This window comes from Carettochelys insculpta, chromosome 1 (genome assembly GCF_033958435.1).
Source record: "Carettochelys insculpta isolate YL-2023 chromosome 1, ASM3395843v1, whole genome shotgun sequence".
NCBI classification, from domain to species: Eukaryota; Metazoa; Chordata; order Testudines; family Carettochelyidae; genus Carettochelys; species Carettochelys insculpta.
The window spans coordinates 133,024,562-133,041,624 of record NC_134137.1 but is presented as its reverse complement, the minus strand read 5'-3'; the positions used below and the strand labels follow the sequence as shown (position 1 = coordinate 133,041,624).

At 47.1% G+C, this 17,063-nt stretch overlaps 1 protein-coding gene across 1 annotated transcript in view; it reads left to right on the top strand.

Annotated features, from left to right (window-relative positions):
- Positions 1–17,063, top strand: part of OCA2 (OCA2 melanosomal transmembrane protein) — a 338,099-nt gene that overhangs the window by 86,357 nt on the left and 234,679 nt on the right. The gene's annotated exons all lie outside the window — the stretch shown is intronic.

Below are 17,063 nucleotides of genomic sequence, written 5' to 3'. Positions count from 1 at the left end.
CAGCCCTCAGTTTAACAGTTCTATGCTCAAACCACTAAGCTAACCCTCCCTTCTGTGGTTATTTTGGGCTACCTTTTCCATGAAATGAAAAAACTTTAATAATTTCTCAGGCTGATTCATGAACATCTCACCTCTGTAAACATAACCAATGTGTATGTGAGACTCTTCTTGTCATCCTGTAACATTATTTATATTCACCTTCTGTTTATGTTAAACAACTTGTCTAGTGGCATCTTGTGTTTTAAATCAATGCACTGGGAAGTGACAAAACTGTTCCCCTCTATTAATTATCCTTCAGACAGAGACTTCAGAGCTAGTAATCTGTCACATTTTGAGTAGAAAGAAATATAAGGCTGAATACCATAGATAAGAGGGTATTTTATCTTGGGATTTTGCAGCTATTTTCTTGGATTTATGCAATTTTCTACAGAAGCTAGGTTTCATTTAAAAATTCTCCTTTCAGTTCATAAACAATCTTCCTTTAATGAATAATTAGTTTTACTGAATGAATGAAGCAGTATGCAATTTGGACAAACCTGTACAGATCATCCATATTTATAGGACTATTTCATAATTTGTATTAAATACTAAAATATTTAGCCCATAGCCCTGATCTTGCAAACCCTTACTTATACAAGCATTCTTTCCTCACTTACGTAGTCCTACTGAATACCTTTTGTGTATATGAGCATACTGGGAAATGGAGCTGTTGTGTAATGCTTTGGAAAATAGGAAGCCGTTGGTTAAATCCTAGAACACATGCAATGCTGTACCACACTTATATGGCAGATTTTTAATATATTTTGATTTTTTTTTTGCACATCCATCTAAATTTTTGCTATTTTATAGGATCTTTGCATTTACATTTAAGCACATATACTACTGGAAGATTTACGTGGCATTTCTCAGGTCTATATGACTGTGTCTAGATTGCCGAGAATAGTCAGCAAAAGATATGCAAGGATTGGATGCATCTGACGAAGTGGGTCTTTGCCCACAAAATCTTATGCTCCAATAAATCTGTTAGTCTATAAGGTGCCACAGGACTTCCTGTTTTTGCAGATACGGACTAACACGACTACTCCTCTGATACTACAAAAATAAATAATTCGGGGAAGTGAATTTGCCCCACTCCATTTTGCACAAAGGAAGTGGATATTATTGAAATGTCCACCGTTGGGGGTTCCAAGGTGTGGGAAGAGTCCTCAGGAGGCATCAAATCCAGAGGAATTAGTTCTAACACCTCCTACCATGCACTGGGCAAGGAAAAGCAAAGCAAAGAATCAGGGTATGTCCGCACTACAAATTGACACAGCTGTGTTGCTAAAGTCAGGCATGTAAACATGGTTAGTTGGCACATTTACAGACAAAAAGCTTCCTCCCCCTACAAGGGGTGTTTACAGTGTTACTTGCTGTGGCAAAGATTTTGTCATTTGGGGGTAGGAAGGGGTGTGTGTATGTGTGTTTAAGCACCTGTGAATGATAAAAGTTTTGTTGCTCAATTGCCCATGTAGACAAAGCCTCAGATGGTTATAGTTATGTTTATGAGGCTCTCCATGCCCTCCTTTTCACTGAACTCAGCAGACCTCAGCCACAGCAGAAAATCTACTTCCTGTATTTCTATCCAGTTGGCTCACATTCTTCATTGATTAACACTCCATGCAACTGCACTGAAGTAAAGCAAATTTCCGTAGCCCTCTACTGAATCCAGGAAGTCAAGTGCATCTTTGAAGTAAGTCCTCTGCCACGGCAGAGCTTAGCTCAGCATTTCTATTCAAAATCTCATATATTTTGTACCATTTTTCTAAACACAAATTTTCATCTATAGTACTTGACAGTGTTCAGTGGAAAAACTAAGCCAGGTTACCTCGGTGTTTCTACAAATGTCAGGTTCTGATACCAGATGAAGCTTTTGGTCTTACTTTTTAGATTAATTATTGGATCAAGCCTCTGTTAGAAATTCATCATGAACCCGTATGATAGCTATGGTCTTCTGTGACAACATAGATCACAAATCCAGGATGCAACCTATCAGAGGTAGCAATAACACATCCTTGGTCATCGTGATGCTCTGACTGTGGAACTAACGTTCAGAGAAGATCAGGCAAATGCAGAGTTTTTGCCATCCTTTTCACCATCTTTGGAAGAGCCATTGGGCCATAAGAATGATACTTGTAACACTGAACCCTTCTACCCCTTAAATCCCTTCTGACAACAACAACAAAGAGAAATTAGTAATACTTAAAACTCAAAACCAAAATGTCTACAGTTTGCAGAGCTTTTACTGCCAGAGACTCCATAAAATCCACTCGGGATTTTCCTATTAATTTTACATGGAAGGTGCTCTCCTTCATGAGTGGCAGTATAAAATTCTTCACTAAATAGATGTTCACTAGAGCTGTTTCTTATCAAAATGTTGTTAGGTGCACATGAATTCATCACTGAAAGAGATGTTTTTAAAGCAACAGGGACATACACGTCACTGAACAAAATGTGGAGAAAGTATGAATTGAGCTGCATTTGAAGCTTTACACTACAGACATTGACAGTTCTGTTTCTACTGCCATTTATCACCATTTTGAAAGGAAATGTTGCATATGGTGTATTATTTATCAAATATCCACAAAGGTACATTCTTAGAAGGAAGGGTGCCCTAGATTTCAACTGGGAAAATAATGCCTTAGAAAAATGTAGTCTGGCTTCTAAATATTTTTTTTAACCTTCCCAAAAGATAAGGCAATTGCCCTTTGAATTCTGGAAGACTTGTTAATTTGCTTAAAAACAGCAGGCTAGCCTACCAAAAACTTGATAAAGTGTACGCATAAATTGTAAATGGGGTGGCATTAGCAGGACTTGAATGGGGTCAATTGCGCCCACAGAAATCGCAAACCTAAAAGTGCCAAAATAACCTTCTGAGGTGGGGTGGGGTTGGAGAGCTGCAATCTTTCCTTTGTATTATATAGGTGTATGCAGCTGGGTAGCGTGGCATTTTGCTGCACAATGATGCCAGAATAGTGCACCATTTTGGAATTCTTAAGAGCAAAATCAGTCAGAAGGCGCGCTCGGCCTGGGGTGGGCTGGGGGCTGTCTCCCCACATTTCCAAGTCTCTAGGTAGCAGGGATGAGGTGTTAGATTCCTGGCAGGACCATCTCCCTAGAGTGTTGTGGGTGGTCTCTCTTAAGGCTGTTAAGTAACCAGGAGAAGCTAATTGAGTGCACACATTGAATCAGGAGGCTACGTCTACCACTGATTGTAAAGTACCATTGAATAGTGAGTGGAATTTTGATGGGAAGTAGTTTCAGATGTTGTGCCATAAATACTTTTGGAAATTTACAGTATTCTTAATTAATATCAAGCACCATAAACATCTTCAGAAAGGTAACTGAGAGGTAGTCATGTTAGTCAGTATCCTAACAAAACATAAAAGTAGTTGTTAGTCTTTTACGTGCTACATGACTGCTTTTTTGTTTTATCTTCAGAAAGACTTATAGAATGAAGGAGTTGGGGGGCAATTGATTTCTTATGATGAAATATATACAGACCTAGGTATTGCGATCAGGCCAGAGGTCAGAAAGGGTTGGTAAGAGTGGCCAGTACGAGCTGCGCAAATTGGGTAGAATTCTTCCTCTCATCCTAGCAGCTTGCACAGGCATATTGCATGTTATTTTTGAAAATGGCTGCCTGTATACTATACCTCATTCATTGCAGTGGTCTGGGAGACAGTCAGAACCTTCAGAAAACCAAGTGTTTGGATAAATGGAAATACAGCTTTGATCTGTAAAATGATTTGGGAAGTTCAAGTGCTTGTTTTAATCACCTTGTTTTATGGGACCATCTAGGAAGGTGGTGGAGTCCATTACTTTAGCTGAGATGTTCTGAAGCTGGAGGCTTTCTAAACATAATCAGCCTAGTCCCAGCCTCCCACCCTCAGAGGCTCTCCTAAGCAACATGGCTTTCACAGGTAGCTCTGCGACTGCTGGGAATTGGGCATGGGAGGTTGGGGGAGAAGGGCAGGCAGTCGCCCTAACCCTGGATCTGTTGACACTGAAATAGGGCATGTCAATGCCAGACCCCATTAGGGCCTCAGGCCTTGAGATCTGTTGGCATTGAGAATGAGAGGTGTAGTTATCCTAACACAGCTCCAGAAGCTTGGATTGAACAATGGAGATAGAGCCATCAAATTGCCCTGTTCTGTTCTTTCCCTGTCATGCACCTGGCACTGGCCACTGTTGGAAGACAGAATACTGGGCTGGATGGTCTGACCCAGTTTGGCCATTCTTGAGTTATTCTGAAAGATAATTAAGAGCCAATATATTAAATCATCACAACTATTTAAGTAAAAGTCATGAGCCAGTTTTCCATTTTTAGATACTTGAGAACATCTTCTGAGGCCTAGTCTACGTGGGACACACACAGGAAAGTTAAGGGGAATCAACTGATGATGTAAAGTCAATATCCATAAATTAAAGCACACTAACCTTTCATATGGATGCTCTCATTTAGTAATAAAATGACAAACTAATTATGACAATGTTTCAATATTTCTATGGGAAACAATTTTAGCGAGCAGCGAGGCAATTTGTCTTAATTTTTTAACCTGACATTTTTGGATAGTTCAGACACAAAATATACCGTGATGTGTGTTTAAATATATTGGAGACTAGAGTAGTTTCCATAATAGGATTTTGTGGCAGTCCTACTGTGTGTGGTTTTTTTTTTTTTTTTACAGGTGAAGTGAATTTTATATAAATGATAAATAGTGAAAAGTAAATTAGGTTGTTGAAAGTCTTTCAGTTTTAATAATCTGGGGGTGATAGTTACACGAGGAAGGTTTGGTGGATTACAGGCAAATTTTGATGTTGATTATGTCATCTACTTACCTAATTTTAGGTTTCTGGTCCAAGATACAAATTCTGATTCTCCAGGCATTACACTGGTTTACATTAGTTTGAACAGGGGTGAAACAGTACAGAATAGGAGCCTGAGTTTCCTGGGGTTTGCTCAGGGTTGCATGTGAGTTTCTAAAAATCTCAAGACTTTCAGTGATCACATGGAACATACATTTCTATGGAAGAGAGAATGAATAGGGTAAAAAATCTCTCAAAGAAGGAAACCATTAAACTAATGGAAGGTATTATTTTTCTACTTTACTTGTAATACACAAAAAAATCTTATTTTTCTATCAGAAAACATTTGTGCATGTGAAAGAAAGCTGAGAGGACAAACAGGCTCTATACTCACTTCAGTATTTTGCATTATGCAGGATGACGTTTAATAAGGACAAATGCAAAGTGCTCCACTTGGGAAGGAACAGTCAGTTTCACACACACGGAATGGGGAGAGACTGTTTAGGAATGACTACAGCAGAAAGGGATCTAGGGGTTATAGTGGACCACAAGCGACATATGAGTCAACAGTATGATGCTGTTGTAAAAAGAGCAAACATGATTCTGGGATGCATTAACAGGTGTGTTGTGAACAAGACACGAGAAGTCATTCTTCCGCTCTACTCTGCACTGGTTAGGCCTCAGCTGCAGTATTGTGTCCAGTTCTGGGCACCACAGTTCAAGAATGATGTGGAGAAATTAGAGAGGGTCCAGAAAAGAGCGACAAGAATGATTAAAGGTCTAGAGAATGTGACCTATGAAGAAAGGCTGAAAGAAATGGGCTTGTTTAATTTGGAAAAGAGAAGATTGAGGGGAGACATGATAGCGGTTTTCAGGTATCTAAAAGGGTGTCATAAGGAGGAGGGAGAAAACTTGTTGTTCTTGGCCTCTGAGGATAGAACAAGAGGCAATGGACTTAAACTGCAGCAAGGGAGGTTTAGGTTGGACATTAGGATAAAGTTCCTAACTGTCAGGGTGATTGAACAGTGGAATAAATTACCAAGGGAGGTTGTGGAATCTCCATAGCTGGAGATATTTAAGAACAGGTTAGATAGATGTCTATCAGGGATGGTTTAGACAGTACTTGGTCCTGCAGGGCAGGGGGCTGGACTCGATGGCCTCTGGAGGTGCCTTCCAGTCCTAGCGTTCTATGATTATACAGAACACAATTCTAACATGAAATAGTACATTTGATGCATAATTAGGCTCCAAATCTGCCAACAGATTTGCACTGAATATTGTATATTAGAAATCAGGGTCCAAATCAATATTAGGTTCTGGTCCAAAGCTCACGAAAGTTTATGGGAATAATTTCAAATTACTGTAATAGGATTTGGATCAAGTCCATAAACTATTCAAAATTTTGTAATGGTCCTATAAGCTGTGTCTACACGTGCACGCTACTTCGAAGTAGCGGCACTAACTTCGAAATAGCGCCCGTCGCGGCTACACACGTCGGGCGCTATTTCGAAGTTAACTTCGACGTTAGGCGGCGAGACGTCGAAGTCGCTAACCCCATGAGAAGATAGGAATAGCGCCCTACTTCGACGTTCAACGTCGAAGTAGGGACAGTGTAGATGATCCGCGTCCCGCAACGTCGAAATTGCCGGGTCCTCCATGGCGGCCATCAGCTGGGGGGTTGAGAGACGCTCTCTCCAGCCCCTCAGCTCACTGGTGGCCACGTGGAGCGGCCCTTTAAAGGTCCCCTCCCCCGCCCTGACTCTGCAGGAAGCTGAGGCAACATGCAGGCTGCAGCCTGCACACGCGGCGAGCCTGCACAGCCCTCAGCCACCCACCCAGCGGCGATGGCTAGCCAGGAGCCCCCCCAGCGCCCCCAGGGCCTCCCCCGCCAAGGGGAGCCAGGGCAGCCAGTCTGGAAAGCGGCAGCGGGGCCCCTCCTGGACGGAGGCCGAGCTGCGGGACCTGCTGGGGCTCTGGAGCGAGGAGGAGGTGCTCCAGGTAATGGGGAGCAAGAGGCGGAACGCGGATGCGTTCGCTCGGCTGGCCGATGGCCTGGCTGCCCGGGGTCACCCTGCCCGCACTCCTGATCATGTGAGGAGTAAGGTCAAGGAGCTGCGGCAGGGTTACTCCTGGGCCCGGGATGCGGCCAGCCGATCTGGGGCTGCCCCCGTCACTTGCCCCTTTTACAGGGAGCTCAGGGACATCCTGGGCTCCCGCACACCTCCTCCCCTCCGGCCACCCTTGACACCTCGGCTGACAAGGCCCAGCAGGCCCTGCAGCCGGAGTCCGCCCCGGAGGCAAGCCCCGCACCCCGGGGGCCCCCCCCGGAGGCCATCCCCGGGACATCGCGGCAGGAGGAGGAGGAGGAGGAGGAGGGGGGCTCCTCCCCCGCAGAATCCAGCCTGCAGATCCTCCTCCTGCCATCCCGGAGCAGCATCAGGGCCTCCGCCCCCCGGGGATCTCCGGACCGTGGGAGCAGACCCACAGGTAGGTACCCCTCTCTGGTGGACACCCCTGGGCTTGAGGGGTGGGGGTAACAGATGTGTCCAGGGCCCCCCACACGCTCACATGGCCATGGCCCCAAGGACACCAGGGCCATGGCCCTCACAGCACTGCAGCCGTCAGCCCCTGCCCCCCCCCACCCTGCATGACAGTGCCATGCCCCATCCCCGGGCCAGCGGGGAGCGGAACCTCGAGGGGCCCCCGGGCGGAGGGGGTGGGACACCCCGCAGCAGCAGCAGCATGTGATGGAGTGGGGGGAGTGCCAAAGGGAGACTCAGGCTACATATAAGCCACAAGAGCCGAAGAGCTCCCAGGGCCAAAGGAGGATCCTGGCACTACAGCTGGCAGGTGACACCTCTGCCCTGAACAAACAGGAGGGAGGAGCCGAGCTGGCTTGGAATTGGGGGGCAAGGGCGGGGGCCACAGGTAGAGGCTAGGGGAAGGGAGAGCTGGTAGGCAGCCAGCCAGAGGAGGGGGAAAGCTGCATCCCAGAGGGGCTCCCCTTGGGGTCTTCTCCCCACGATGGGTTGGAAGGACTGTCTCTTCCGACAGCTGGTGCTGTCACTCCTGCCAGAAACTGGCCATCTGTGGGCTAAGAAACCTCTCCTGCTGTCAGACCCTGGGGGGTGAAGTGAGAGTTGCTCCCACCAGGGGACGGGGTGCAGGGCAGGGGGACCCCTGAACCCAATCATCACAGCAGCATCTCCCGGGGACGGGGATGGGGAACCTGCAGCAGAGGGTGGGGGGGACAGAGGCCACGGCTCGGGGCCCACACTAATGCCTGTCTCCATTCTTCTTTCCCCCCTCCTCTCCTGTGTCCTGCACCTGCACCTGCACCATCCGAAGGACCGGAAGAGAGCGCCGGCGAGGCCTCAGTTGTCCCGGAGAGCCCTCCGGGACCATCGCTCCAGGGCAGCCCCTCGGCCGAGGAACGACCGGCCCCACCGCGGGCTAGACGGCGGACCCCGCGCCTACAACCGCCGACAGTGACGGACCCCCAGCTGCTGGCCATCCTCCGTCGGCAGCTGGAGGTCGTGGAGCAGCACCTCCAGCTGCAGGAGCGGGCGCTGGCCTGGCGCCAGGAGGCATGGGGGGCCTATATTCAGACATTTAACCGCCTGGTGGACTACCTGGCCCCCCATGCAGTGCCGGCCGACCCATCGCCCGCCCTGCCCGCTCCTGCAGCCCCACCACCAGCTGCTCCAGCCGTCGCTGGGCCGTCCGCCGTCGCCCCACCACCCACCCGCGAGGGCCAGAGCGCCGAGGGACCCCTGGAGCCACCTGAGACTCGCCGGCACCGATACCTTCCGGTCCAGCCCGCTCCCACCCAGCTGCGGGCCAGACTGCAGGCACGGCGGGGCTCCCGGCTGGGCACGCCCAGTGCTGGGCTATAGGGGTGAGGGGCCCGGGACGTGGCCCCCCCCTTGTTGTATATAGTTGGACTCTTTTGTTTTGGTGCCCCCGTTTGCCCCGTCCCCCCCATGTAAATAGTTCTCCCCGTTCTCCTCCCTGGTTTCCTTTTTTGATGGCGCACAGTTGTTTGCTTTGTTGTATTGTTTTATTTGTGCACATATTGCTTTTGTGGAACGTTTGTCCCTACTTTTTGGTTTGTGTTTGACATATATTTATTGACCCAAAAAAAAAAAGTTTCTGAAAGACAAAAAAAAAGTTTACGTTCAGCCACAAGTTCGTGCTGTCATTTGTCCAGGACAAGTGGGGGGGGGGGCGGTGGGGTGCTCCATGGTGTGGGCGTTGGGGCAGGAGTGTGGGGGAGGAAGGGGCGGGCAGTAGGGGGCCTGGGCAGAGTTCACCCCGCGGCCTCTTCATCAAAGTGGGGCCCCAGGGCCTCCCGGACCCGGGTCCCCTCTGGGTCCACCTGCCGACTGGGGGCAGCAGGTGGCTGCACGTGTGCCCTGACGGCCTCCGCGGCCCAGCCCTGCAGAAAGGTCTCCCCCTTGCTCTCCACAAGGTTGTGCAGGGCGCAGTAGGCACCCACAATCTGGGGGATGTTTTTGGGGCCCGCATCCAGGCGGGTCAGGAGACATCGCCAGCGTCCCTTGAGGCGGCCAAATGAGCGCTCCACCACCTGGTGCGCACGGTTCAGGCGCTCGTTGAAGCGCTCCTGGCTAGTGGAGGGATGGCCCGTGTAGGGGTGCATGAGCCATGGCCGGAGGGGGTAGGCCGCATCTGCGATGACGCAGAAGGGCATGGTGGTGTCCCCCAGAGGGATCTCCCGCTGGGGGATGTAGGTCCCCGCCTCCAGCCGGCGGCACAGGCCCGAGTTCCGAAAAACCCGGGCGTCGTGGGTGCTGCCAGGCCAGCCCACGTAAATGTCCTGGAAATGTCCCCGGCTGTCCACCAAGACCTGCAGGACGACAGAATGGTAGCCCTTCCGATTGAGGTATCGTCCTCCACTGTGCTGCGGGGCGCGGATGGGGATGTGAGTCCCATCCAGAGCCCCGAAGCAGTTGGGGAAGCCCAGGGTGGCAAAGGCGGTGACAGTGGCATATGGGTCCCCCAGCCTCACGAGCCTGTGCAGGAGCATGGCGTTGATGGCACGCACGACCTGCAGAGAAAGCACATGGGACAGCCCCAATGAGGGGTGAGCAGGGTGTGTGTGGACCTGCCCTGCCCTGGCCCCCCTGCCTTGGCCTGCCCTGCCCTGGCCCCCCTGCTCTGGCCCCCCTGCCCTGCCCTGCTCTGCCCTGGCCCCCCTGCTCTGCCCTGGCCCCCCTGCCCTGCTCTGGCCCCCCTGCCCTGCCCTGGCCTCCCCCTGTGGGTTCTCTTACCTCCATGAAGACAGCCCCGACGGTGGCCTTTCCGACACCAAACTGCTGCCCCACGGATCGGAAGCTGTCCGGAGTGGCCAGCTTCCAGACAGCGATGCTGACCCGTTTCTCCACAGGGAGGGCACGCCGCATGGCAGTGTCTTGGTGCCTGAGTGCGGGGGTGAGCCACTGGCACAGCTCCAGGAATGTCTGCCGGGTCATCCTGAAGTTCCTGAGCCAGTGGTCATCGTCCCACTCCCCAAGCACCAGCCGCTCCCACCAGTCGGTGCTGGTGGGGTAGCTCCACAGCCGCCTGCGTGTGAGGCGGGGGGTGGAGCGGGGTGCTGCAGGGGTAGGGGTTGAGCCCTGCTGCCCTGGGGGCATCTCCTCCCCTGGGGCAAGGAGGTACTCAGCTGCCTCCCACATGGCATAGGCCAGGGCAAGCCCTGCTCCTGCCGGGAGGGCTGGGTGGACCTCTAGCTGCTGCTGCTGCTGGGGGTCCATGACTGCGTCACCCGGGGTCTGTGTGCCTATGGCTCCTCAGACCGCGTGCTGTGCAGGCTGAGTGTATGTGGGAGGGTCCCTTTAAGGGAGCGGCTAGCTGTTGCCCCGGAAGCGCTAGTCCGCCCTGTGACCCTGTCTGCAGCTGTGCCTGGCATCACTATTTCGATATGTGCTACTTTGACGTGTAGATGTTCCCTCGCTGCGTCTATTTCGACGTTGGGCTGAGCAAAGTCAAAGTTGAACATCGACGTTGCCGGCCCTGGAGGACGTGTAGACGTTATTCATCGAAATAGCCTATTTCGATGTCGCAACATCAAAATAAGCTATTTCGATGTAGGCTTCACGTGTAGACGTAGTCATAATGTAATTAACTAAAGTTGTCTGATATAATGCCCAAGGATCTTGAGATAATTTCAAAGGCACATAGCTGGGTCAGCTCTAACCTCTCATGAATGTCTCCTTTCTCAGCTTGCTTTTGATTTTTGGTCATATAGTAGGGCAGCACCTTCCTGTCATGAGCACCATGCACAGACAATTATTCTCTTCATGTGCCTTCAGCAACCCAGCCATCTGACTGAACGCCACATGTTGTCTCTCCTCTGGAGTATACGGTCTAAGTTCTTATCATGGCTGTGGTATGCTTCGATAGCCCTCAGGCTTCTGCCAGAGGTACTGCCTTCTTCAAACATCCAGCTAGGGTCTATTCCAGTATCCACAGCTGGAGGTGTTTCAGCAGGCCTTCCTGGGCTCAGTCTTTTACCAGACCAGTGGAGTCAATCTAAATATCCTCTCTGGCCAGGTTCTGTGATCAGCCCTCCTGGGCTTCAGCCTGTGCACATTGACCTTTGGCTGGTCCTGCTGCTTTTCCTGCCAGCCAATCTTCAGCAGCTTTGCTTGGGCTTCAATCCTATTTGCAGTGAGCTCTCCACAATAAGCTGTCCATTGCACTACCCCTCAGCCAGCCACCTGCTCTTCACGCCTCAAGTGCTGCACAACAGCTATCTTTTCTATTCTGTTGGTCTTATATAGGGCCCTTTCAGCCCCAAATTGGCTGCTCCATCAGTCCCTCTGACTGGTTGTTTGTCTCTAGCCTGCCTGGAGAATATATCTTTGGAGCAGGGTGAGGCAGAGCCATAAAGCCTCCAGGAGGGGGCCTCCAAACCTAGTCCAACTTTCCAGAGGCACAAATGACTGGTGTCTAAGCCATAGTGAATAAATGACCTACTAGGTCCCTGTATTTCTGAGTATATGAATGCTATGAGAGGGAAATATTACTCAGCGCAGCATATGCAATAACGAGTATGTGAAAATTCCACAGATTACAAGGCAAAAGGATTGTGTAAAAACAAGGAAAAATAAAGAAAAATACAGCCAAGTCTCAGGAACCATGGGACTTTCCAAGACCTTAATACATATCTCATGCCATGATCTCAGACAGTTGTATTTTCAATCCATAGAATACTTTAAGCACATCATGGTAACTGGTGCCATGAGAGATCATTAGAGGTAGGCAACTCATTTTCACATGCTCATAATTATCTGAAACTTTCACTTTTTGGGACAAAATGATCAATACTTGATATTAGGGATTTTTTTCCTTGGCAGATGTTATCAGTCTTCCCTCAAATAACTTAGTTATAGGAGAAAGGAAAAATACACTTTCCCCACTCTTTAAAAATTTAACCACACTTCTTTTGGAAGAGGGCAGCAGCCAAAAATACCAATTTTTGAAATTTACGGCGGACATACTTCTTAAGAGGGTCTAGTGCCTTTGTTTGGTTTGAAAAATAATAATTTGATTTCACAAAGATGTAGATTTGAAAACTGCACAGTAGAAAATATTCTGAAGTGTATTGGTATACTCTTCAGCATAGGTGGTATTTGAGTATCAAGGCAACAGTTTAAGTGCACAGATAGTTCTGTAAAACCCAGTTGGTTCAAGGAGTTTACAAACTTCATTTGTGACTCACTTACTAATTTAGATTAAGTGGAACCATTGGGGAAAATGACAGGTACTTAGTTGAAGGACTGCAAACACACTTGTTGAGTTACAGTACAATTGTAGACATATGCAGACTACTTAGCTTTCTGGATCAGAAGTTGAAAAGCATGAAGGCAGTATTTTTAGTAGAAGACAGACTGGTAGAAATATCTGAAGAGTGTTGGCTGGATCCCAGTAGAATAATGAGAGAAGTCAGAAGCTGAGCTTTGGGGAAATGAACTGAAGGTGACCTGTGAATAGAGCCTGGAATTAGCATGAGATCTAGTTCATCTTGTGAATCCTAGAACCCCACATACAAATGTATGAAACCACGGAAGCCAAGTCAGTGGAAGTCAAGAGAGAAAACAAAAGGGATTCTAAGAAGGGTTGATCCATATTAAATGTCCGGTTGGCTCCTGATCAATGGGGGTGATGCCTTGATGAAGAATAGAGCACTAGCTGGTAGACAGCTGTGAATTACAATAATTTGTCCCTGAGCTCAGTTAAAGAGTTTAATTCCTGTCATGGCTGACAACTCTGCTTTGGGACCTTCAGCTGAGCAATGAGATCAGATTGCTTCATCCAACTGGGGAATATCCTCAGAATCAGAAAGGCCCTAATCATGTGTAATGATTTCACATGGTTACCTTGAAGGATCAAAGTCTAGGTGTGTGCTCGCAGAAAATCCAATCTACACCAGCAAACCAGATTTTTATTTTCATTCTCAAATTTAATCAGTTACATATGAATTCTTTCAATAAATATATTACACTGTGGCTGTGTCTACACTACAAAAATAACTTTGAAGTTGCTTACTTTGAAGTACAACTTTGAAGTAAGCAACTTTGAAGTTGAGCATCTACACCCCCCCCCACTTCATAGTTAAACTTTGAACTAGGGTGCTACTTTATTCCCGGGAATGGAATAAAGACTGAAGTTAACATCGAAGTAAGGGGAAAAAGAAAAAAAAATGTGTAGGTTCTCTGCTGGCTACTTCAAAGTAGTGCCTAACTTCAAAGTTAGTTCCTAGTGTAGATGCACCCTGTTAGTTGTATGGAGTGTTTGTGATGTTGAAACATAAAACTTGCAAATAAAAGAAAAACTGGAAAATATAATTTTCTTTTCTTCTTCTTCTTATAAACTAACAGAAGGACCATGAGTTGTTGGCACTCTATTACTCTCTTCTCAGCAGAACTTCCCTAATGAAATTAGCAGCAAATGAAATTTTTTTATCAATATTTTCTTCTCCTAGAAATAATTTTCAGTTCCATCCAATAATATTGAAACACAGATAATCCAGTTGTCACTGGTATATAATGGTATATGCAGTCAATTGCATTAAACCTTTGTTTTAGGCTTTTTGTTGAATGAGTTTCTCTGTCATGGTCAAAAATGATTCAATCAGTGAAACAAATCTTCCAGCCATAGTAGATTAAATAATTGACAACCAGCTTACTGAGTAAAAAACCCCACACCATTTATTAGGACATATTTTCTTTTATTGTTTCCTCTTTAAATATTTAATCAGTGCAATAAAGCCATTAGATGTATGGTGACTTTTTTTTCAATGACTGCTTTCCTAGTGTAATCTTATGGCTTTATTACAAGAACATATGTGAAATTATTATCTAATGTGTCAAAAAAAAACGCTGGGGTCCTATTTTGCAGCTCTGCTACTGATCTGTTTTGACATTTTAGACATGGCACTTAACATATCTGTGCCTCCTTGTCTGCAAATTGGATAGAATAACAGTATTAACAGGCTTAAAGTCTGTAAAAGTGCTTTGCAACCCTTGGGTAAAAGATACTTTGAAAGTGAAATGTATTAAAAATATTAGTTATTGTGTGGGGATAAACATTGTTTTGGGTCAGGTGTGACTGTTCTTGCTGCCTTCCATTCAGAATAAATTTTAAGAAGTTACAGTACTCAGGTAGCTCAAACAAAGACAGCATCATCCAAAACCAGGCACATAGAAACATTGAGTAGAGGCTGAATCATGTAACCCACTGATTTTAAAATACTGGGGTTTGGATGGTGGATAGTGCAGGGGTGTGTGTGTGTGTGCGTGTGAGAGAGAGAGAGAGAGAAAGAGAGAAAGAAAGAAAGAAAAAGAAAAAGAAAGAAAGAAAGAAAGAAAGAGAAAGAAGAGAGGCAGACTGGATGAGCCAGAAGGCCAGCCTGGAAGGAGACAAAGAGAGAGGGCTTCTGGGTTTGATACTGGTTAAAGAGGCTTGGGGCTGCAAGCAAAGAAAATATCCACTGTGTTTTATTCCTCTTGCACTGGGAGAAGCAGGACTTTGTATATGCTTTATGAATAAACAAGACTGAATCAAAAAACCACCGAACCCCATCATGAATTTCTATACCCCTTCCAAAACATCCTCAGGGTCCTGAATGTTGACTGGTCAATTAGGTTAAAAAGACGTAACTTTATCAAAATCTAAGATATGGTGGGATGTGAGTTTTTGATATCTTACTATTTATTGGATGTGATGAATATCCAAGACTACTTTTATAGAATGTCGGTGACGGAGAGTAATACAGTCTAAGTAGTGGGCAAGGAAAATTGTTTCAGGTAGATTAGAGGGCAATGCACATGTGGTGGAAGTGCACTTTGAATAGGGGTGCTAAGGTGTACAGTGAAACCTATTACTCCTGAGGGAATTCGGTGCCTAAAAATTCTGCACACCATATTTTCAATTATACATATTGTATGTATCAAAATAACATGATATAATCACACTCACTTCAATTATTTTAGTAATACCTATCAACTAGTATGCCTGTAACAGTTCAGATAACAAACAAGATTCAGTGAACTTTGTTTGACAGATGGATTCGTTACAAGCATATTAATACAAAACACCGAGTAATAATTAATTTAAACTACAATACGGAACTATATTTACCACACCCCTCAGAAACAGTGCAAAGACTTGGGGGAACCAAGGGTAACAGAGGTGCTGAGGAAGAGGAAAGCCATTGCTGGGAAGTAACCTGGGAGTGACTCTGGGGGGCTGTGGGGCATGAGAAGGATGGAATGGGTATTTTTGGAGGTGGGAGAGGGACTGTTATGGAGCTGGGGAGCCTCCCCAGTGCAGACCCTGGCTGACCCCTGCCCTCTCACATTTAGTCAGGCACTATCCCCATGTGGTCCTGCATCTTCTTCCAGTCCCGTATGGCCATGCACCTCCCTGCTCCTATCTCCAAGTAGCCTTGCACTGTCTCCCATTCAGCCCTTTTTGGGAGTTGATCAGTGGGTCAGCTGGGAGACAGTCAGATCTGAGGGATAGGGGTGGCAGTAGAAGTAAGGGACCTGCAAGGGGATCTAGTGAGGCTAGACGTGAACTATCTGGTTCATACCTCTAGCATGGTTTGATCTTGGTTCTCAGGCAGCTGCTCCCATCCCTCTGGGTCCTGCTTTAACCTCTGCCCACAGCAGCAAAGGAGTCCTGCATAGCAAGGGCTTGAATTTGCTGAAAAACAAGGTGCAAGGATGGGAATATAGATTTGTCCTGCCCCTACAGTATTTCCATTGTGGGAATGCTAAGTCCATTGCCTTCCTCCTCCAGTTCTAGTTGGCAGAATGAAATGGGAAGACCAGGAAAATAAAGGTTGCAGTAAACAGAGGTGGAAAAAGTACCCCAAAAGTTACTTGAATAAAAGTACAGCTGGGCATGGGGGGTTGTACTTATGTACAAGTCACCATTGTTCCTGTGAAAAACTAGTTGAGAAAAAGCACACACACACATCACATCTAGTTTATGCGCAAGTATCCAGAAGTGAAAGCAGTTTCACTTTTATTCAACAGCAACGAAGGGTCCTGGGGCAACTTATAAACTAACAGAAAAGTTTTGAGCATGAGCTTTCGTGAGCACAGACTCACTTCATCAGAGGCACATCTGATGAAGTGAGTCTGTGCGCACGACAGCTCATGCTCAAAACTTTTCTGTTAGTCTATAAGGTGCCACAGGACCCTTCGTTGCTGTTACAGATCCAGACTAACACGGCTACCCCTCTGATACTTTTTTTCAAGTCACTTTTTGGGTACTTTTTCCACCTCAGGCAGTAACTATGACAGGGGATAACTGTTTCATGAACATGCCCTTGAGCCGTAAGGATTGAAAGGACTATGCGAGCAGATAGTGGTAAAGAACAGAGGAGGGAGAGTGAAGGGTGGACTCAGGACACAGCCTTGCAGGGCTCTGCCAGAGGAGATGCTGAAAAGGTGATCTGAGAGGGAAAAAGGAAAGCAGCAGGGTACAGAGCTTTGGAAGTGAGGCAAGGAGAGATGTGTGCGTGCACATGCATGAACTGGAGCAGCAGTTTACAAAAAAAAGCAAAGCTACTGAGGATGGAGAAGAGACCTGAGGAAGTGCCAGGCAGGGATCTATGTACATGCTGCTGAGAACAGATTTAGAAGTGTGCAGGGAACAAAATGATTTGGAGGAAATCCAGT